Raw genomic sequence first — 22,043 nt, 5'->3', positions numbered from 1 at the left:
AAACTTAAAGGTATGTTCTGAAGCCCTGCATGAAAAAATTTAGCAGCTAGCGTTGAGCTTGTATGAGGGATTCAATTCAATATGTTGAATTTTATTTTATCTGGGATGCAGAATGCAATGTCCAGGGTCCTGGGCCATCAGTTTTGGGGCTTTCATCCTATTAATGTGCTTTTTAGTGAATCCAATAGAGATAATGGAGACTGAGAAGCAAAGCTATTGCATAGGGAAGTTTGCACAATGCCTGTGTGCCCTGTGCTTGGTCTAATTTTAACCACATATCTTTCTACCCTTTCAAGAAAATAAAGAAAAACCTTGGTTAATATTTTCAAAACTGACTTGAAAACCACATCCCACTGAAAGCCAATGAGACTTAGCATTCTAAATCACTTTGGAAAATGGAATAAAAAATTTAGCATGTTGAATACTTCTACCCTGAGACTTTATGGCTTGTCTAAATTTAGTAGTAACTGAATGATACTGTTACGTAAGTAGTCTTTTGTGTTTGTAAAGAAAATCCAGCAATTTTGATTATAAACCAAGGTATTTAATCAAGTTAAATACATGTCTGCTATCTTGTCTAAAGTAGCTGTTTGTTTTTAGTTCCTCCCTTTTATGGTCCAAATACAACATTTCAGCACTGACTATACAGGTAGGTATATTGGTTGTATCGTGTTTTGGGATTGCAAATAACTTTCAAATGGCAGGAAATAACCTCCTTTTCCTTAACATTTGTCTGGCTTTCAGCTATGTTGTAGACCATCTGAATATGTAGACCTTTTGAATTAAAAAGAAAACCTTTAATTTAATATGTTTATCAATAAAAATGATTTTCAACTAATTAGGATATTCTAGTATCCTGCGTAGCAAGTAAAAAAACTTAAACAAGCTTGAGTGTAATTGACTATCCTAGCTTAAGCAATGACTTTGGGCACGTTTCCACGAAATGTTGGACTAATGCTGCAGCGATCGATTTCCCACAGCAGTCGATTTATCACATCTGCTTAGATAATGATAAATCACTCTCTGCACACTCTCCTGTCAACTCCGGTGCTCCACAAGGGTAAGAAGAGTAGACGGAGTCAATGGGAGAGCAGCCCCTGCTGACCTTACCGCATGGAAGACACTGCAGTAAGTAGGTTTAAGTGTGTCGACTTCAGCTACGTTATTTGCATAGCTGAAGCTGCATCTCTTAGATCAATGTGGCGGATGGGACAGGGGAGGAATTAGTGTAGACTAGGCCTTAGACTCTGCGCTCTGTGTGAAAACTACCCAAGCTATTGGGTAGAATACTCAGGTAGAGTAACTTACCTGAAAAAATAGAATATAATTCAAGTAGACATTTTAAAATGACTATTTACTGCAAACTTAGGCCAGTATTGCTTGCCTCTTTGGTTAAACTGTTAACTATTCTTGCTTAGTTGCTGTTGTTAAGTTAAACCACTTATTTCATCATTATGGGATTTTGGTTGATTTTTTTTTCCAGATTTGGCCTGTGTACAACTTTGTGAGCCTCATCTGAGTTGTCACTGTAACCTGCCAATTCACATGTTCCAACACTATTTCTGAGGTGAACAGATGGTACACAGTGTTTGCTCTTGTGGCACTGAGAATATAGGAGCTCCATATTCCCCTCTCTCCCTAGTTAAATCTCCCCACTCATTTATCAGAGGGTTTTTTCCAGCCTCTGGTATTTCCATATAACCATTTCATTAGTCATTTTAATACTATTTAGTTTTTAACTTGATTTATTTGAATGATGCTACTCCTGGGGGCTTTGTAACATGTTTAACCAGACAGTTTAAAAAAGATTCCTCCTTTTGCTTTTTAGTTAGCACAGTGAATGCTGAGGTCTTTTAAAACTTTGTCGATTGATTTAAACAGTACACTGATCTTAAAAGTAGTTTTTCAAATTGGCACTGACCAAAGATAAGTTTAGTAATTTGTTTTGTAAATTTAGAAACATGTGTGGATATGATTTGATGTTGGATGACTGATTCAGTTCACAATAAATTTTGTCTGATCTGCTCTATTGAAAGGTAGCACCCTTATGTTTGCTGAACAAAAGAACACAGTATATAATTACACAATCTTTGGAGTAGTGATCACAGTAATTTTAGAGGAATCATTTTTTGGTAGATTGCAGTACTTGTGTCAGGTTGGTTACTTGACAATTCATAAATGATTCTGAACCCAGATCAAATAACTACTAAAACTTGAATACTAATACTGAGGGCAAACCCTACCCCCTCCAAGAATGGGAACAATCTTTGACCTTTTTCTTGTCTGATCGGATGGCTTTTTTTATTTGGATTTTTCCATTAGTTTCTTCAAAAGGTAATGGCTTTGGGGGAACTTACTGTACTTAGAGCCTCAGCCATCTGATCCAAATCTGAGGGGAATAGCTTGGGAGGGTAGCTGAACTGTCACTAGTGAGGTTGGGCCTGACTCCCCTTAAAGGGCCAGCCAGCCTGTGATAAGATACTTCATGTGAAAATATAAACTTCTGAGCGTGTATATATGTTAAAGCATACAGAACATAAACTTGTTTAGAGGCCTTTTTTTAAAACTTAATGGCAAATTGAAGAGGGACCAATTTTGCTGAAGGCAGCTGGTGCTTTTTTAATGGAAGTTTAGTTGAACCACATGTAATGCTGGGGACTCTTGGCTCTAGGTACAGAAGGAGAACTCGCGCAGCAGTGGAAGGATGAGGAACCATTGAGTAAGTGGTCCTTTGGTGGTTTAATGATCGCTCTGCTCAGCATGGCTCATGGTTGGTGTGTGTAAAAGCTGATGGTGCCTATTGCAAGAGTACTAGCATAAGCTCAACTCACAGAGAATGTAATTTTGGCATATTACAAGACATTAAGAAATCACATTTTCAAGTGAGAAATTATCCTTTCAGTTAATGTGCATTAAGCTTGTAAGGAGAAAAACATCCCTCAGAAGTTATTTATGTGGATGCAATTGTCAAAAATCCTTATGGGAAAGTACAGGCAGTCCCTGAGTTACGTGGATCCGACTTACGTTGGATCCGCAGTTACAAACGGGGATTTTCTTGCCCAGGAGGACGGGAGCGATGGGACGCCCAGATGAGCCGCGGTCCCGCCGCCCGCGTTCTCCGGGGTGAGAAAAGCTGCTCCCCGTCTCCTTGGTCTGCTGGTCAGGCCAGGGAGACGGGGAGCAAAGCCGCGGAGGACGCCCACAGCGGGACAGCCCAGGCTTTGCTCCCCATCTCCCTGGTCTGCTGGTCCTCCAAGGCTTTGCTCCCTGTCTCCCTGGTCTGACCAGCAGACCAGGTAGACGGGGAGCAAAGCCTCGGAGGACGCCCGCAGTGGGACAGCCCAGGCGCGCCGTGGCTGTCCCGCTGCGGGCGTCCTCCGCGGCTTTGCTCCACGTCTACCTGGTCTGCTGGCGGGGAGGGGGCGCAGCTAGTGCCCCCTCCCCCCCAACAGACCAGGCTTTTCTGCCCACAACACCTGGGGTAGAGCAGCTGGGGCACTGCTGGGTTGGTCCCGCAGCGCTGCTCCTCGGTGCTACTGGACCAACCCGGCAGCACCCCAGCTGCTCTGCCCCAGGCGTCCTGATTCAGCTGCTGCTGGTCAGTTTCAGCAGCGGCTGAATCAGGACGCCTGGGGCAGAGCAGCTGGGGTGCTGCTGGGTTGCTCCAGTAGCGCCGAGGAGCGGCGCTACTGGAGCAACCCAGCAGCGCCCCAACTGCTCTGCCCCAGGCGTCCCCAAGTCAGCCGCTGCTGAAACTGACCAGCTGCTGACTACAGTAAGCCTGAGACAGAGTTGCTCTGCCCCCGGCTTCCTGGAATCAGCCGCTGATCAGTTTCAGCAGCGGCTGACTTGGGGATGCCTGGGGTTCTTAAGTTGAATCTGTATGTAAGTCAGAACTGGCATCCAGATTCAGCTGCTGTTGAAACTGATCAGTTTCAGCAGCAGCTGAATCTGGACGCCAGTTCAGACTTACATACAGATTCAACTTAAGAACAAACCTACAGTCCCTATCTTGTACGTAACCCGGGGACTGCCTGTATGCATTAAAAGGCTCTTAATTTGCAGCTCATTTTATCCATTTTTCTTTATGTGCAAAAAAATGTGGTGTTCTTGTAATACTACGTCAAATGAATGTTCTATTTCAATTAACACTGCTTGATAAACAAAGAACAGAGTGGCAGCTCAGAAGAGTATAACATGATTTATTCTTTAATTTGTCCATTTTATGGTGATTTTTAAGCCTCCTGTCATCTACATCTTTCAGCTAATGACAGGACCATTGAAGGGACGTTTGTTCTCTTCCATTAGTATGGGGCCACCTTTCTTTGCTGCTGTCATGGCAACAGTTCCTCCCAACACCGCTACCGCCATTAGATGTTCCCTTAATTATTTGCAATGAGTCATGTATGTTCCTACTCTGAGATGGGGCTGCATTATGTATGACTCGAATGACAGTAGCAGTGTGAAAAAAGAAAGGGAAATGCAGTGCATGATGGACAGATCACTAAAGCATTGCTAGTGTGCTTTCTGTTTGATGTAACTGACATTTCTTAACAATGTCAAAAAAAACCCAAACCCACCATGTTATGAGGCCTGTGGCTTGTGTTCTAAATATGCAAATAGCATTAGCAGTACGGAAATGGTAAACAGTCAAACTCAGAACCCACAGAACTGGCAGTGCTGCAGACATCCATTAATCCTTATAAAATATGTTGAAAATATTTTGAATATTTCTGATCTACAGTTGCCTAAACAGCTGTGCTAGTCTTCAGCTAACTGTCGCTACATGTACTGGTAGACTGCATTAATTTATTATCTCTGGCAGCCCAGGGAAACTAGAGTTTCTGTAGATGACACACTTAAAAAAAAGTGGGAATTAGAGTTCCCACTAATTGATGGCTATCGATAAAGGCAAATCTTCACGAAGGGATGGTCTCTATATGCATCCTACCTGTGGGGATATGCATGTCCCAGTGTCAGGCATTTTTTTAAGCAATATCTGTTGGCCCACACAGATCCAGTTGGCTAAGAGACAGGTGGAGTGGCTGGCAGGGTACAACAAATTATCTTAAAATACACCAATACGTTTAATATCTAAACTACTAAATTATTATTTTTCTTCTAATTTATATGCAGCCTAAAATAGGTGGAGTTTCAGCCTAGTAAAATTTCTTTACTCTAGCAGCTTATATGAGGAAAAAGGGATTTTTATAATCTTCCCTTATAGGAACTGAGTTTAGCCAGTTGTTGAGGAAGGCCAGCAAGCAACCAGTGTTCTGCTCAGCTTTGTTTTTTCCTGGTATCTGCATATCATGATGTCACTCTGAAATCCAGGACATCAATCAGAACTTGTCTTTCATTCTTTGGCCACATGGCCTTATGCACATATGTGAGGGTGTTCACTAAGTTTTGTCTTTGCTGCCTACAAGGCTGGCTTCTTTCTGTATACTCACCAGAGAAAGGTTACATAAATGACCATTCTCCCCAGATTTTGTCTCGGTGGGTGGACAAAACCAGAGAAGACTTGAGTGATGATCTTGTTCTTCACACTGACTCTCAAGATAACCATTGTTACTAGTGCCTCCCTCTGACTACCTCCGAGGGTGTAATGTAAGGACCACCTTGAAAGGAGTACACCTTCTCTCCAAAATCAGTTGATACCACAAGTTCTACAAAAGATTTCCGAAAAAGAAGCTTGTCATTATGATTGTACTCAGCTAGTCAGTACATTTTTAGTGTACTGATCAGTTGAAGCTTTCAGTTCAGCCATTCCATGAATATACCCACATTGCTGACCCTTAGTTTTGTTTTAATTCAGTGTTTTAGGATGCATGTAAGAACTCTGTACAATGCTTTAAAAAAATCATACAGCATAATATTTAAGGGAGAAAATTCAAGAGGAAAGAATTAAGCTCTTTATATCTCTGGGGCCCTGGAGACAACCTCTATAATTGGACTTGATTTAAAACACCTGACCTGCTCAGACAAAATTCAGAAATGTGGAGACAAGTAAGTCTGGAATCAGCATTTCCTTCACTCCCACCACCTGAGTCCATGTAGAATAATTGTCAGCATCCAAATTTGAACATAAGCTTGTGCCAAATTTTTAATGTTCAATTTACCTTAATGTTAGAACAGTTTAGAGTTTCATTATGATTCAATATGCGGAAGCCCTCCAGTTCCAACAAGTCAATAATGCTGTGGCAAATGTGTCCTTAATGTGCGTACCATCAACCTTTGAAGTGAAAATGAATCTTAAAATCTGTGATCATCTTCTCTAGGGAAGAAGCAATAATTGGACTAACCTTGTATTACACCTTCTCACTTTTCCTTGTTTCCAGCAGGGGGGGGGGGGGGGGATGGAGGTGGGGGTTGTGTTAATTATGCCCATAGCAGCATTTCTGCTGCAGTGACCTGTTTCCCTAATGGCTTTGCCTCAGATTATACTTAGATTTGCAAGAGCTCTCTTTGGGTTAGGCCAGGTACAGCATGCAAAAGTGATAGCACAAGAATAAACACCTAACAGTTTTCTTTCGACAAAACATGTGCTGGAATGAGAGGAAATTTAAGGTGAGGCGGAAGGCTTTGAAAGTGTACTGCAAAGCAAAAAAAGTATTTGCCAAAGGAACAGTGACTTCTTAACATTGTTCCTACTTAACATTGGAAAAAAGCAAGTCTGATCGCTCTTTTGCTGACAGTTCATGAATGAAAGGTGATTTGCTCTCCCACATTTCAGTTACAGGGAGGAAAAAGATATTGAGATTAAAGCCTGGTCTACATCATTTTAGTACCGATGCAACTATTTTGCCTATGCATGTGACTGTCTTAAATGAAATATTTAATCTTGCTAGATAGGATGAGAAACAGGATGTTTTAAATATGGCGGCATCTCTCTCAACTGGGAATTAGGCAAGATGCAGAACAGGTGTCGATGGCATAAGCCTGTTGTGATGTCACTTAGTCCTTCAGTAATAAACAGAGCAGGCCAGAGCTAGTATTCTTAAATTGTAGGAAGTATTTCCAAACAAATCAGGTGAGTAAAAACAAGAGTCACCCAATAATCCCTGATTTGTAGATGACCTGGAAATGCAACATTTTACTCTGTTGGGAGGAGAAAAATCCAATTATAGGCAATCCGAGAACTGACTTGAGGGTGTTTTTAGGACTGTGACTAGTAGCCAAACATGAAACAAACTTGAGGGTTTATATAGAGCACGTTGATAAATATCTATGCATGTTTGGGGACTAGAACAAAGCAGGAGAGACATCAAATGAATTCATAATCACTTCTGCTTCAGTGGTTAGGTCTAGGGTGGTGATGTGTGTTCAAACAATAAACCAGGCGACAGCAAAAACAAAAAACAAACAAAAAACTCCAGCCCTGACTCAGTCAGGAGCCTGTGACATTCTTGTTGATATGACTGAAACACATAGCTGGCAGACTGGCCCTAGAACAGACACACCTGACAGCGAGAAAACCTTTCAGGCTGAGTGTGGTAGATTATAGTAATTTTTTCATAACTGAAATGTGTATATTGTGCCTGTCTGTTAGTGCTCAGTATACTTGCCAACTAGATCTGTGTTTCCATTTATCTCTTTGTGTTTCTCTGTTGTGATCAGCTAATAAAATGTTCCAGTGTAAGGTAATAGGAATGATGTAGAACTGTCTGACAGAATATTCCTTCCCCAGGAGTATGTGCCTTGAATATTTTTTTCCTGGAGCCTGCCATCATGTGTTTGAGAACCTAAGCTTTCACTTCAGAATTATCTCATGATGGAGAGAACTCCAATATTGAAGCTGCGAATAAGCTGATGCAATGATCTAGCCTGAAACAGCAGTCTTCCCCATTCATTTCATTGAGGTGTTGACACGGAAGCCCACCAGCTATTGATCTAGTTACAGAGGCAGCTGTGCCGAAGTAGCAGGGGGCTACTCAGGAGTGGGATTGAGAGCCCGCTGGCTGCTGGCCACACCCCTGGGGACTATCGAATAGTTGTGTAACTGCTAAGATTTCCCGCGGTTACATGACTATTCAATTACATGATATCTAACATCCCTATTTCCTAGTCAATATTGTCGATTTTTAGCTAAATAGTGAAGACTTGGAAGAAACAAACTACAATATACTTCACTTTTTCTTAAGTATAGTGTGATGTGGCCTGTATTGTTTCAGTGATTGTATTCAGATTGCATTTGTTTTATTCTTTAAACTTAGACCATGTAGAGCTTTAACATCGATTGACCTGGAAGTTAAACCATTTCCTCTTATTCCAGATATGGATGCTGGGCAATGTGATGAAGTAAACTGTAAATATTACTCTCTTAGGTAAGGTGTAACTCCCTTTGTATAATGGATAGAAGAAAATTGAAATTTTGCTGCACAATTTTGATTATTAATCAATTAAGATGGTTATTTTTGCTTTATTTAACTTAAAATAGTAAGATTTATCAGCTTGGTCAATCTCCCTTTGCTAATTTCCTTGCATTCCTTTAGAAGTGATTTTAATGCTCATGAATATTCCTGGATTGATAGTACACAACTGAAATCCTGCTTGTGCAGGACAGATAAAGCCCAAGCAGCCTTATACATGTATTGATTAAACAGTCTAGAAGTTTTGTTTCCCAACCTATGTCTTTGCATAGCAGAAGTATGTACAAAATTTAATAACTTTTCTCCCTTGCTTATAAATTAAATTCTCTACTTGAAGTCTGATCTGTAGACCAAAGTGTCATCTTATCTTTTCGGTTCACTCCTGACCAACCCGGCAGCGCCACAGCTGCTCTACCACAGGCGTCCGCGAGAAAAGCCTGGTTTGCTGGGGGGGGGGGGGGGGCGCACTAGCTGCGCCACCCCCCCCCCCTCAGCAGACCAGGGAGATGCAGGCGGTGGGACCGCCCAGACGCACCGCAGTCCCGCCACCCGCGACCTCCGCGGCTTTGCTTTGCGTCTCCCTGGTCTGCTGGGGGGGCCCCGCCCCAGCAGACCAGGGAGACGTGGAGCCGCTTTTCTCGCCCTGGAGGACAGGGGCGGCGGGAACGCGGCACATCTGGGCGGTCCCACCGCCTGCGTCCTCCGGGGCGAGAAAAGCCCTGTTCGTAAGTACGGATCCAACATAAGTCGGATCTGCGTAACTCGGGGACTGCCTGTATTAAAAACATCAATCCCACTTGTGACTTGCTGTTGGGAATCTAACTTTAAAGGTAACTTTTCTCTCAAATGCAATACTTCTTGTTTGAACCCTTAAGGAAAAACAGATCTACTTAGTATCTGCTAATGAAAAGCAAGATAGGATCCCTATGATACTACTTAAGGATTCTGGGAAGAGGTAATGAATGCAACAGCAATGGCCAGTTGGTGATTGCTCCTTACAAATCTTTCTGTGGGCAGTGCTCAGCATTTTCACTTTTGGCTTCCTATTTTTTTCTATTAGCTTTTCTCCTTCAAGCTTCATTGGAAGTCATCTGACAATGAAATCCTGACTTACTCCCCTGATCTGAAAGCCCCATGACTTGGAGTGAAGTAGTTTTACAGCATTTAATGAAAAAAGATGGTTGCTGCAGTCCTGTATCCTGGGAACTTGATGGATCAGGACAATAAGACTTTGGGAGATCATTTTAATCCAGACTCCAGGGAGGGAATCAGTGACAACATTGCAGAGGGCTATGACATAATTCACATATGAGGTTGGCTGAGACTGAGGAAGTGTTGTTTGTGCTATATTTTAAAATTACCCAGTTCTGTGTTCATGTTTGCAATAGCCACCCCTTCATTCCTGTTGTATAAAGCTGTGTTTTCTGTGAAGGCTGCCCAGGCGGCTGACTGCCGAGAGTTTTTGTTAACAATTGGAGTAAATTTGACAGACGATTTTCTAATCATTCAAAGGTTTTTATTACTGGGTTATGTAATTTGTGACTTAATACATCCTGCCAAAAGATTGCTTTTGTTGTTTCATCCTTTCACGTTGCCAAGAAATCTAAAGTGCAAAACTCTACCCACCTTTTCCTTTCATCGACATTTTGTTGGTAACATGATATGTGATTGAGTATGCAATATTTCTCCGTCAAATGCTGTATTTGCACACCTCTCACATTGAGTACAAAGAGGAAATTCTTTCTTTTTTCCTTAATTATTAGAATATATACCTACTCTACTGATACTTACCATATGATTTACTGGGAGGTCCACATAGCTGCTTTTGAATCCCCTGGAGTTGTACATAGCCTATTTCAAGCTCTGCAGCAACGCTCCAGCATGTGCCAATGTGTGGCATAGCTGCCATTGTGTCTTGTTGATTGGCAGAGTTGGCCTCCTTAAAGCGAGGGCTCTGGGCAAGTGACAACTTGTTCAGCGCAGGAAGTGGCTTTGAAATTCAACATGATTGGTGTCTGACTGCTCATATTGCTTTGCTAGCTTGTAGAAGCATATCACGAAGTAATAAACTGCTTGTATGTCCCATCTCTAACTCTGAACTAGCAGGGCCTGAACAGACTGCTGTCACAACATGGTAGCCCATGATTACAACAATACATTGTAGTGAGTGCTGGCAATATGTTATTTAGGGAGATCAGAAGAAGAGAGGGAGGGAAATTAAAATAATCTCTATACTCAGAGCTAGGGATGATAGTGTGTAGTCGTTTACACGATTAACTGATAAACCTGGGTTTATTAGTTAATCCTAACGACTACATGCACCCCCTTCCTTTGCTGTCTCTGTATCAGAGGCAGAAGGGGGGAGATAGGAGCTGGTGCCTGTGAGGAGCTGCCTTTTAAGCCAGCTCCCTGTGCATGCTGGCTCCCCTGGAATGACTTCCCTTCTCTGGGGTGGGGGTGGGAGCTAGTACATGTGGGAAGCGGCTTCAAGCTGGCTCCCTATGCATATCTCCTCCTGCAGAGCCGCCTCCTCCCCCTCCCTCCTGCACTACTGCCTCATCAGCCAGCTCCCTGCGAACACTGGCTCCCACCTCCCTCCCTGCCACCTGCGTGTAAATGTGTAACCTCTAAACAATGCAGCTGTTGCACATTTACACAAATACACGTTAGTTACATCCCTACGGCAAACAAAAACAAAGGCATATATTTCACTACAAATGGGTCTAACTTTTAAAAATATAATTTACTATGTAACTTGTAAATCACCTGAGTAAACAAGTGATCTTTGCAACTATAGTTGGATGTTAACCAAGCAGTTGAATTATTTTGCTTCACAGCAACTTCTAGTTGGCCCCGTAAAAATAAAAGTGGGTTGATGATGCTTTATCATCTTTGTTGCTTGTTCTGAATGGCTTATGGCCTGTGTCATAACCTAATTCAGTCTGTATTTAATGGCCTTGATTTGCTAAGCCATGCGTCGTGTTGAAGCAGAAATAGAAACTGAGTTCTACTGGTAAATAGCATGTGAAAGAAAATATTTTTTTATTTCCACTAGATTTATGAAGAAGAAAGCCTGATTAAAACCTTATTTCCCCTTTTGGGCTCGAGTTGAATTGGTGTCTGTGTTTGTCTGACTTACCATGTTAGGAAGAACTGCTCCTAATGACCGTCGTGGCTACAAGCAGGAACAGGTGTTGCACATTGACCCAAGAAAGCTTCATTCTGTCTGGCCGAGAGGTTACAAGAATATCCTGATGTTCTGTATTCTGGTTTACTAGTCATGTATGATCTTAAATGAAAGCCCGGACTGGTTGTTAATATTGTCAAATGCATCTGCAGACATTATGTAAAGAGTTATGTTTACTAGAAATACGTTCTTAGATTCTGTACCACAGTGAAAGTGGAGAATTAAGTTTCTTGTCACTCAGATGATGATTGACTTATTTCTCTGCTAGCATGTAAATAAACATTGTGAAGTTACGTAGCAAAGGCACACTTACCTGTGACATCAGCAAGGAAGAACACACAAGAGCAGGAGAAGAGAAACTGTTGCTAGACTGTATTTGGGGAACAAAGGACGCCTTGTTTCCTGCACCTAGGAAGTAAATGCAGTGCATTTATGTTCATGAAAATGGGTTCACAAAACCCGGGAGAGGACATTATGGGGTGGGATAAACGTCTTGGTACAGGAGGTTTGCCTGCCAAGGTAAGTTTTAGTCTCTAGAAAATGTGATACGACTTTGTTTTACATGTAATCTTTTGTTTCCATTACTCTTACTCCCTATCTTTCCGATCTTTGGTCATTTGTTTTTCATACTGTAAATATATCTGTGATGTGGTATTAAGCAAGGAGGTGACCCTGAGTTGACTCTGACAAGCTGTTGTGTGCACTGCTCCGTTGGGTAGCAGAGCTGGCATTTCGGAGTGTTCCTTGCATAAGGGCTGGAGACTACCAGAGAATGCCTCAAAGGGCCTAGCTGAAGGCCTGGTATAGCAGAGAAGAGAGCTTGGGCGGATAATGGTCTACTGATGGTGCCAGTGAGCTGACAGCCAGTTAAACACAAGCATATCTCCCTCACAGTGGAGGCAGGGGAATTCACTGTTCTGGGCACCTCAAGAGCCATCACACCAGTCTTTCACTGGCCTAAAGAAAGGCATGAGGAGGGCTGCCACGAGTGATAAATAGGTGTCTAAGAAAATACACCCAGGAATTCCGTTCACTCAGTGTCACTGTCACACAGCTTTCAAATAACCATCATTTCCTCTTGTAGACAAATGAGCGTAATTTGATTGCATACCAGTGGAAAATTTTTGACTTTTCTGAATTCGTGAGCCCTTCTTATGGTCTAGTACACTTACTCATTGTGATTGTTTTTTTGATTTAGAAGCTTCAAAGTGTAGAGGGGTTTCTTTGAAGAGAACTGGATAGTTTGGTAAACATTTTGGAATGCATTGTGTTAAACTGTATACGTAGGCCCATATTGTTACCGATCATGAGAGGTAATGAAAAGAATCACTCGGGTATATGTTGTAATGACTAGTGTCAGTCTGAAGTGTACTCAAGTTTTAATTTTATCATGTGCATTTGGTAGAAAGTTGGAGTAATCAGATTCAACATTTTCCCACTTGGAGAGCTGTGTGGTGGGAAATTTTGTGGGCTGGAACAGACTGGAAACACAAACTTCCTGGGTATCTCCTCTTGAGAAAGTTTCCTTTTGACTTAACATCTGTTTCCCTCTATCTCCAGATTGACCTTTAACATTATATTTGTTTTAAAGTTAACTCTTAATTGTACATGAGGAAAATGGGACTGCCCTAGAGCTACATCTCTGAACTGTAGATCTTTTTGTGAATGTTTCCAACAAAAGTGTGAAATTACTCAATATTGGGTATTATCCAAACAGGATATAAGAAGTTATAGTTTTATGCACTGCCAAATATATGTGGGACATGCATTTCAATCATACTGTAAATTGGACCGCATAGCATACTAACTGTGCTCTAAATTAGTGAACATTTGTTTAAATGTAAATCTTCTATATCCCAAGCTGATCATCAAGAATTTGAAACCACACTTACGCTTTGTCATAAACTTGGACAACACTGCCATGTGTGAATGTTCCAAGCCTGTGTGCGCTGCAGAGCTGGACTGTCTTACCCCCACAGGTTATCTTTAGGGCTAGTGAAGGTAATGTGCTTTGCAATTCTAATATGCTAGAATTATTTTCAAACATATTTGTGACGCCAATTTGCCTTCATTGTCTCTTTGAAAACCCGCTAACTCTCTTGGACTGTTTACCCTTAGACTTGCTTCTCATGGGATCTTACCTACTAACTCCTTAGTTTCCTAAAACGACATTTGAAAGTCAGAGGCATAGCGGAGGACCCGTGATTCCGCTGATTCCTGGCTCGTACCTGGTTCCCTTCACTGCATATAAGAGCTCTTAATGCATTTAAAAAGCAGAGGTGCAGCATCTGGGACTGGGTACAAGCTGGGAATCAGCTGATCCCCAGCTCATACCTGGTCCCTTGCAACGCCTCTGCCTCCCCTGCCTCTCCAGAGATGGTGCTAGGGGGAACCGGCTTATGCTTATCGGGTAGTCGACTAGTCGCTTCCATCCCCAGTCTCCTGTATGTTCTAAGATCTCGTTGGTAATCTGTGCTCTGATGTGCATTTTCCCAACAGATGTCTGCAGTGTTGAAGTCCCCCATCACCACCAAGTCCCGTGCTTAAGATGATTGTTAGTTGGGGAAAAAAGCCTCATCCATCTCTTCTTTCTGCTTAGCTGATGTGTATTGGACTTTGACCATAATATCAGCCTTAGTTTTTTTTTTTACCCTTTTTATCCTTAGACAAATTTGCTGAAAGTCACTGAGTCTTATTTCCATCTCGGCCTCAGTCCCAGTGTAGACACCTTTGATATAGAAGGCAACACCATGTAACCTTTTTTTTCCTGCCTATCAGTCCTGACCAAGCAGTACCCTTCTATACTAATACTCTAGTCATGTGTATTATCCCTCCAAGTCTCTGTGATACCAATGGTTGTGTTTGTTCACTTGCATGTTTTGGGAGTCCAACAGAAGAATTCCATGAGATGAATTTGTCCTCTTTTTATTTCCTGCATTTAGAAAAACAAACAGAACACCTCTTGGCAGTCAAAATGTATTAATTTTACAGGCTGATGAACTCAGCAAATGTTAACTTTTCACTGCTGAGCAATCCATATGATTCAGAGGTGATAAATGTCACTGATACAAACCAACATGGTTCCACATGGCATCAAAGCAGCCAGACAGTCCAGTTTCCCCACACTACACTATGAACAAAAGGCTAGAACACACACATTTGGGAGGGTGCTATGAAGACTGTGGTGTAAGTGATTGAACTTGGGGCCCACAGAATGCAATTAAAGATGCTGTAGCCCCAAACAGGAAACTGGGGTTCAGCAGTTCCTAACTTGGGGTTACAAATGAGTATAGTTGTTCACATGCTAGGTTAACAAATCCAGGGTCTGTTAACTTAGATTCCGCTAATCATGGACTTGTAGTGTAGACATACCTGTGTCATGCACAAATCCATAGTATTGCATAATGCATTTAAAGTCTCATTCTAGAATGGTGTGGGAATAAGTCAGTTTAATCTCAAACAAAAAATCTTTATAAAAATCTCTTCACTTTCTGAACATACTAAATAAACATTGGCTGAGCAGAAATGCTTAGTGTGAGGCTGATCCCTCAAGTAAGGTTATAATTAGGAATCTGTAAATCCGCTCATTAATATTAAGAGTCCTGTCAAGAGAGCAGATGATTTGTTTTGACTCATTGTGAAATGATATGTTAGTATCTGATGTTTACAATCTTTGAACCACAAGTTATTATCCACTAATGAAAACTAAAAATCCACCTGCAAATTCAACCAATGTGTATTGACAGCAATGCAGTCTGCTCTTTTTTTTAACTGCAGGAAATGGCAAACAGCTGTTTAGGCCCTTTGTGTGTATTTGTAAGAAATCAGAGTTGAGGCCTGCAAAATTTTGCCCTGCATAGAAGTATATAGCTTGCTCAGGATGGAAGGGTGCCTAATTTTCCATGATATGTGAAAGGCTTCATTCCCCCCTTTACGTAACGAATGGTTTGTTGCTTGTACCATAGAAAAAGAGCATAAAGATCATAGGGAGGAGGAAGCTTAGTGAACTAAAGGCATGGAAGAAAAGTACTCTTTTTGGGATCCCTTGTTACGTTAAGCTTTAGTAAAGCACTGAAATTGTGGGAGAACAGAGAGAACACAACTTTTTCCCTTGCAGCAAGGGATGGGGTGAGGGAATAGAGCTTGAAATAGATTTGATATTTAGTATCCAGAGGAAGTTAAAACCATCAAGCGGGATGCATGTAGCATGGAAAGAACTCTGGTAGACGTACAAGCATTCTCTCCAACCTCCAAATAACTGGCTTTGGAAGTAGATGGCTATTCTTGATACAGGAGATGTAGCAGTCTCGTAAAAATTTGTCTGGTGTTTCATTAGTAATTGAATGCAAACTGCTTTGGACCTAGTATTCCTAGCACACGATTATGGGACAGGTAATGGGTTGCGAATTCAGTTCTGCGACACTCCAGAACCTAGACCATCCTTACCACAGCATATTACAGCCCATGAGCTCTTGGCCACATCTAGCTCTTCTCTCAGACCTGGTCCGTGCTACAGTGTTAGGCTGACTCAAGGCAGCTTCCAACAAACTAATATTGGAAATGACGAAACGTAAATTTCACTCACATAAGAGAAACTGTCCTATTATACTGGCTTAACTGCTCCCCTCTCCTGAGCTGCATAGAATGATGGGTAACAGTGTGTACATCAGTGGTCACCTGCCAGTAGATTGGGATCTGCCAGTAGATGGGGATCTGCCAGTAGATCTTGGAGCCTCTGACAGGTGATCCTGACTGATTTGGCCAAGGAGATATCAAGTACTGGCACTTCAGTTGCCCCTCCACCCACTGTCCTGCTGATCCTGCCCTCTGCCTTGGAGCTGCCCCCTGGGAGCTTCCTGCTTGCTGCGGAGGTGTGGCAGTGAGAAGGAGGGGGGGGTGCTGATGTCAGGCTATCTGTACCCCATCTCCACACTGAGAGTAGGGGATAGAGGAAGCTTGGCAGTGCAGATCTGCCATTTTCACACTGTGTGTGTGACACACACACACACACACACACACACACACACACACACACACACACACACACACACAGAGTCCTTCCCTCTCATCCCGGAGTTGTGGGTGCAGGCCCATCTTTGGGAGTGGCTGGACAGGCAACACAGGCTGCCCCAGGGATAGAGCTGGCTCTCACATTAGGAAAGCAGGATAAGGGACCTGCTGAAGATAGGGTGGTGGAGTGGGTTCTGGAGTGGCCTAGCGGATAGGGCATCAGTGTCTGGAGGATGGGGTGGTGGACTTGAGTCCCTGCCAGTCCCCACTCCACCCATTCAGGCAGCAGCCTGGCAGCCAACACCAGTTGCTCCAGGGACGGAGCTGGCTCCTGCCTTAAGAAGGCAGGATAAGGGACCTAGTGCGAGCCAGGACCGTTCAGTCCCGACTTGAGCTGGGTCCCACACTGAGCCTCTGCTTCTCCTGCCCCTCCTGTGCAGATGGTGCTGGGGGGAACCGGCTTTTAAGCTGGCTCCCCCTTGCACTGGCTCCTGCTCCCTCCCTTTGCTGCCTCTGTATCAGAGGCAGTAAGGTGGTGGGGGGCAAGTGAGTAGTTGAGTAGTGACTTGACTACCCAATAAGTCTAGGCTTATTATACTCGACTGGTTGCTTACATCCCTAAAACTGATACGAGCTCTTTTTGTAGCACAGTCTGATCATGCCAGCTGGAAAAAATAACTTCTGTTCATACAAGATAGGGCAGAGTTTTCCTTAAGTAATTTTGTCCTGGATTCGTTTGGTGTCTCATATGCTCAAATCTTCATCTTATGTATATATGTTCATTAGACTATAAGGTGGGAATCTGCTTAAAATTAGATCATAGCGACTTTATTACTAGAAATATTCCTCATAGCTGCTGGCTTGTTGCTTGAATATCACCACAGAGGACAAGCATGGATAAAGAAGTAATAATAGAGTTGCACTGTAGGAAGGAGGAATTAAATGTAATGCGACTCCCATATTTTGCCAGAGGTATTCACTTGGTGTTTCTGTAGGTCTTTGCTATTTCTGGGTTCTCTGATCATATCATTGACTTTTGTGAGAGTTGGTGGTGTTACTGGAGTTTTCCACAATTGAGGTACTGGGATACTTGTAAGCAGTTAACAAAGTGTCCATTCTGTTGTGTAACAAAATGTTGTAGTGTGTGATAGGCTAGCGGTTCCCAACCTTTTCCAGATAGGGACCCATTTTGACAATTCAGGAAGACTTAGTAACCCAAGGCAGTTCAAAAATGGGGGGGGGGGGAGGAGGAGAGGGGGCAGAGTCACCTGGGGAGACACTTGGCAACCCTTTTGAAATGTAACGACGACCCATATTTGGGTCTGGACCCATAGGTTGGGAAACCCTGGGCTAAAGGAAACTAAGAAGTGTTGATTGTTATGGCTGTTGTCACATCTTTGAGTAGCTCACAGGAGTAGAAACTAGTATTCAGCTTAATAGTTGGTTGCATTGCAAGGCAACTCTTTTGTTAAAGATCACTGGTTGTATGAACAATGTTGAAATAATCCTAAAAATGTGTGAAATAGCCTTTGTCCCAAAAGCTCCCCTAAACAAAGAATATCAACATTCCAATGTATATTGTCATGTTAACTTACACTTCAACCTTAAATTTTGTAGAAACTAGTGACTGCAAAATGTGACTGAAGATTTCCATGAAATATGTTTTAAAGCTGTGGAAAGATTTTAAAAAAAATGTCATTCCCCTGTAGTGCTTAAAGCAAGCTTTTCATCATTATACATGAGAACGAAATGTCAAAGGGTATAGAAAATGAGTTGCTAGTTGATTTTTCTCCCTAATGGGCTCCTGATGTTCCATGTTCCTTTACAATTGGGTTCTTCCTTATCTTTTTAAGCCTGAGGTTGTCTCCTTTTTCAGGAACAAAACCCTTTTGGTTCATAGTTTAATGGCAGGGAGCAGAGCTGCTCGGAGAATTGACTGCCTCTCTGACTCTGTAATGCAGGGCAACTCAACTTTGGAAGCACCCGGGGTCACGATCATACAGCACATGACGAGGGCCACAACTTAAGTGTGGTTGCAAATATATATGCAAATAGCTTTTCACACTGATAGGCATGAATGCAAAGATTAAGGGAAGACTACACAACACATAGGCCCCATTTAAGTCAGTTCTGCTGATACTAATAAAAGGCAATATTTACCCGATTTCCACCCATATGACAGCACTTCTAATGAGCAAGGACAGTCTAGGAATTTAACTATTAAAACACATATCAACAGAAGACTACTATATTGACTACCTTTTTGTTTTGGCTTCACAATTTTAACAAATCAAACAAAAACTGCCAATACAGTACTGGAATTTACTGGAATACAAATACAATCAATGTGAAGATTGCGTCTGCAAACTTTTCACTAGCTGTTTCACATCAGGTTCGTATTCTATTGTAGCAGCATGGAGACAGTCGGTCAAATGTCTGTCTGTAAGAGAGGTGTGCAGCTTTGACTTGAAGATTCCCATGGAGGAGAATGAACTTTCACAGACATGTGGACACAAAGCAAGTTAGCACTTTTTGGCGTGTATCAGTAATGCTGAGTACATGTCGTCCTGTACATTGGTCATTCAGAATGTTTGTGTCCTCTTCCTTATGCCTTGCTTTTCGAATACTATTGTTTTGCAATTTTATCATCTCTTCTTCAAATGTGGCCCTCTCAACAGCAAATCTCACTGCTGAAGGTGAGACTGCCTTTACTCCAAATGGATTTTCAGTAAATTCAAGAACTGTCTTCTGCGATTGGACATCTAGAAAATGAGAAGAAAATTCATCTTTCAGCTCAGATGTTGTCATGGCTCCTTCCCCACTCTGGCACGATAAATGCAGAAGTGGGGGCCAGCAAGTGTACCCCAAAGCCTTATCTACCAGGCTTTGGTATAAAACTTCCCCCCAAAATCTTAAAAACCTAGATTTTGGGAATAAAGCTTTTGCTGCCACCACTCAAGTTAATAAAGAAACGAGGGAAGAGACCATTTGGGGAGATCCCACCCCTAAAGTAAAAAGCAGGACACTACCCTTAACCAATGCCAGGTTAATAAAAGAAAAGAGAAAGAACTTCTTTATCACAACAATATTCCTGTTGCAAGCATAATGCACAGATAGAAAAGTAACCGATAATATACTCATAGAGAAACTCCATAGGCCTAGAACTTAGTTACAAGGAAAAACCAAACATTTCTTAAAAGGTGCACAGACATCAGATCCCATGCCTACAACATAAAACAATAAAACCTAATGGATTTATCTAAACTTTACCCTACTTACAGAAGGTGAAGAATTGTTTCTTGGGGAGAGAGGCATGTCTTTTTGCCTCTCTCTGTAGCTGAAGAGGAAATCTGAGACACAGGAGGAAAAAACCAAAATTCCTTTGTCCCAGTTTGACAGTCCTACCTACATTCCCATTGGCCACTCCACCTGGCTAGGTGTGGTTAACCCCTCAGTCTGCTGGCCCCCTCTCATATTCATGACAGATGTATTCTGTAAAAAAATCAGGCAAAAAAAGATGCATGTTCACTCAACTGTGCCATTTGCAAGTTGAGCATGGGAAAGTGAGTTAAGTCTTTTTCACGAAGCTGATCTGCAAAAAGGGCCCGTTTTGTTTCAAATGAGGAAACTTCTCACATCAGAGAAGACAGGTTTTCTTCTTTGCCTTGAAGTTTAAGATTGAGTGCATTTAAGTGGTGTCATATCGGTGAGAGAAGCTACATTTAGCAAGAATGGTCTAAACACGACAGTAAATCCTGGCAGTTCTTTGCTTTAAACAGTCTTATAGCAGGCAGTCGATCCATAAACGGATCTAACAGTTTTCCTGGACTCGGCCATCTAACTTCTGCAAGCATTGCCAAGTCACCATACTATGTGTTGTACTCCTCAACTAAAGCTCGAAATTGTTTGTTTCAGAGCATTCATAATAATGAAGTTGATATTTGTGACACTATCCATTGTGCTCTTGAGAAATCTTCTCTTCAGTTCGCTGCATAACTGTTCTTGGTACAGAATGCAATGCTATGAAAAGAAATCTGGAAACTGTGGATTTTTCTTCAGCAAAGAGAAATTAGCCCCTTCTCTTTTCCAACTATGGAAGGAAGCACCATCAGTTGTTACCGAAGTAAGCTTCTTCAAATCAGTTGCTGCCAGGTGGATACAAGTCTTTGGAAAAAAACAACAACAAATGGTCTGGTAGCACTTTATAGACTAACAAAACATGTAGATGGTATGAGCTGTCATGGGCATAGCCCACTTCTTCAGATGACCGGAGTTATGAGTTTGGTATATGAAAACTCAAAATAAATCAGAGGGGAAGGTTGTTTTTTCCTGTAACACATTAACTCGGCTACCCCCTGAAGCTCCTGAACATGCAAGGCACTGCATTCAGCCGTATGGAGTGGAAATCCATCAACGTCACAAAGAAACTTGCACAGATCCAAACTGACATCTTCCTTTCCACCTTCTATTTTTCTTTTTCTCCCCCCTCCCCTTCCCTATTTATTTTGAGTTTTCATATCCCAAACTCATAACTCCGGTCATCTGAAGAAGTGGGCTGTGCCTATGAAAGCTCATGATCCCATCTACATGTTTTGTAAAGTGCTACCAGACCATTTGTTGTTTTTTCTGTAACAGACTAACTCGGCTACCCCCTGAAGCTCCTGAACAAGTCTTTGAATTCAAGGTGACAAGATTCATGGTCCCATAGCAGGTTTGTTTTCTTTAAAGCAGGGGATAGTCTTTTGACCAAAAAAACCCCCTCCAAAACCCATATTGGTTTTCCATTTGTCTCTGCAAAAGTGAATGCCATCTCCCAAACAGGGTTGAAAACCCCGTGTTCAGCCAACAAGGGTCTCTTCTTTGTTGCCATTTTTAATGCTGCTTATTAAAAAGAAAATTGTATTCCAGTGTTTTGTGTGTGTAGCCTGAAGCTTCAGGTAGTGTGTTTCTTGGAATGATTTTACTATAAAAAGAAAAGGTTCCAAGCTAGAGCACTCCAACCTGTGGCGGGAGGTGAGCTGGGTGAGTCAGGTCGGACACGAGAGGCAAAACAGGACAGGTGCCTGGGAGCCCCGTCCTGGATTCCCAGCAGGGCTGACATCCTCACAAGAGGCAGGGATGCCCGTCCACGGTGCCGGACCCAAACATGGCCAGTGGGAGCCTGTCAGCATCTCTCAGGCTCTGCCCACAAGGCTAAGCAGCCAGCACTTCTGGCACCTTCTCCCTGGGGGCTAGAAACACCGACACCCTGTACCCGTCTGTTCCAGCCAGCCCGTCTGCTTACATCTTTCAATTCTCACCCCATCTGGTAGGAAGAGAATTCTTGAGTACTCTTCTCCTGCCCTCCCCCCACTCCCACCACCAAAAAAGGGGGAGGGTGACACAGAAATGTCGTAAGTCCTGCTAAGATCTTGCTGACCACCTCTTTGAGCAGTATTGCACTGTCTCTTCCCTATGTGGCAGGTGAGCCTTGA

At 42.5% G+C, this 22,043-nt stretch overlaps 1 protein-coding gene and 1 long non-coding RNA gene across 3 annotated transcripts in view; both read left to right on the top strand.

The window, feature by feature from the left end:
* Positions 1–22,043, top strand: part of AGAP1 (ArfGAP with GTPase domain, ankyrin repeat and PH domain 1) — a 496,396-nt gene that overhangs the window by 68,019 nt on the left and 406,334 nt on the right. The window lies entirely within an intron of this gene.
* Positions 661–20,081, top strand: LOC149524085 (uncharacterized). The gene is made up of 4 exons (XR_016350097.1): positions 661–1,567; positions 2,672–2,719; positions 8,276–8,327; positions 9,433–20,081. It is a non-coding gene; the product is annotated as an uncharacterized LOC149524085 (long non-coding RNA).

Source organism: Pelodiscus sinensis, chromosome 7, assembly GCF_052426305.1.
Source record: "Pelodiscus sinensis isolate ZL-2025 chromosome 7, ASM5242630v1, whole genome shotgun sequence".
Lineage (NCBI taxonomy): Eukaryota > Metazoa > Chordata > Testudines > Trionychidae > Pelodiscus > Pelodiscus sinensis.
The sequence above is the reverse complement of the archived record's forward strand: the minus strand, read 5'-3'. Positions and strand labels throughout refer to the sequence as shown.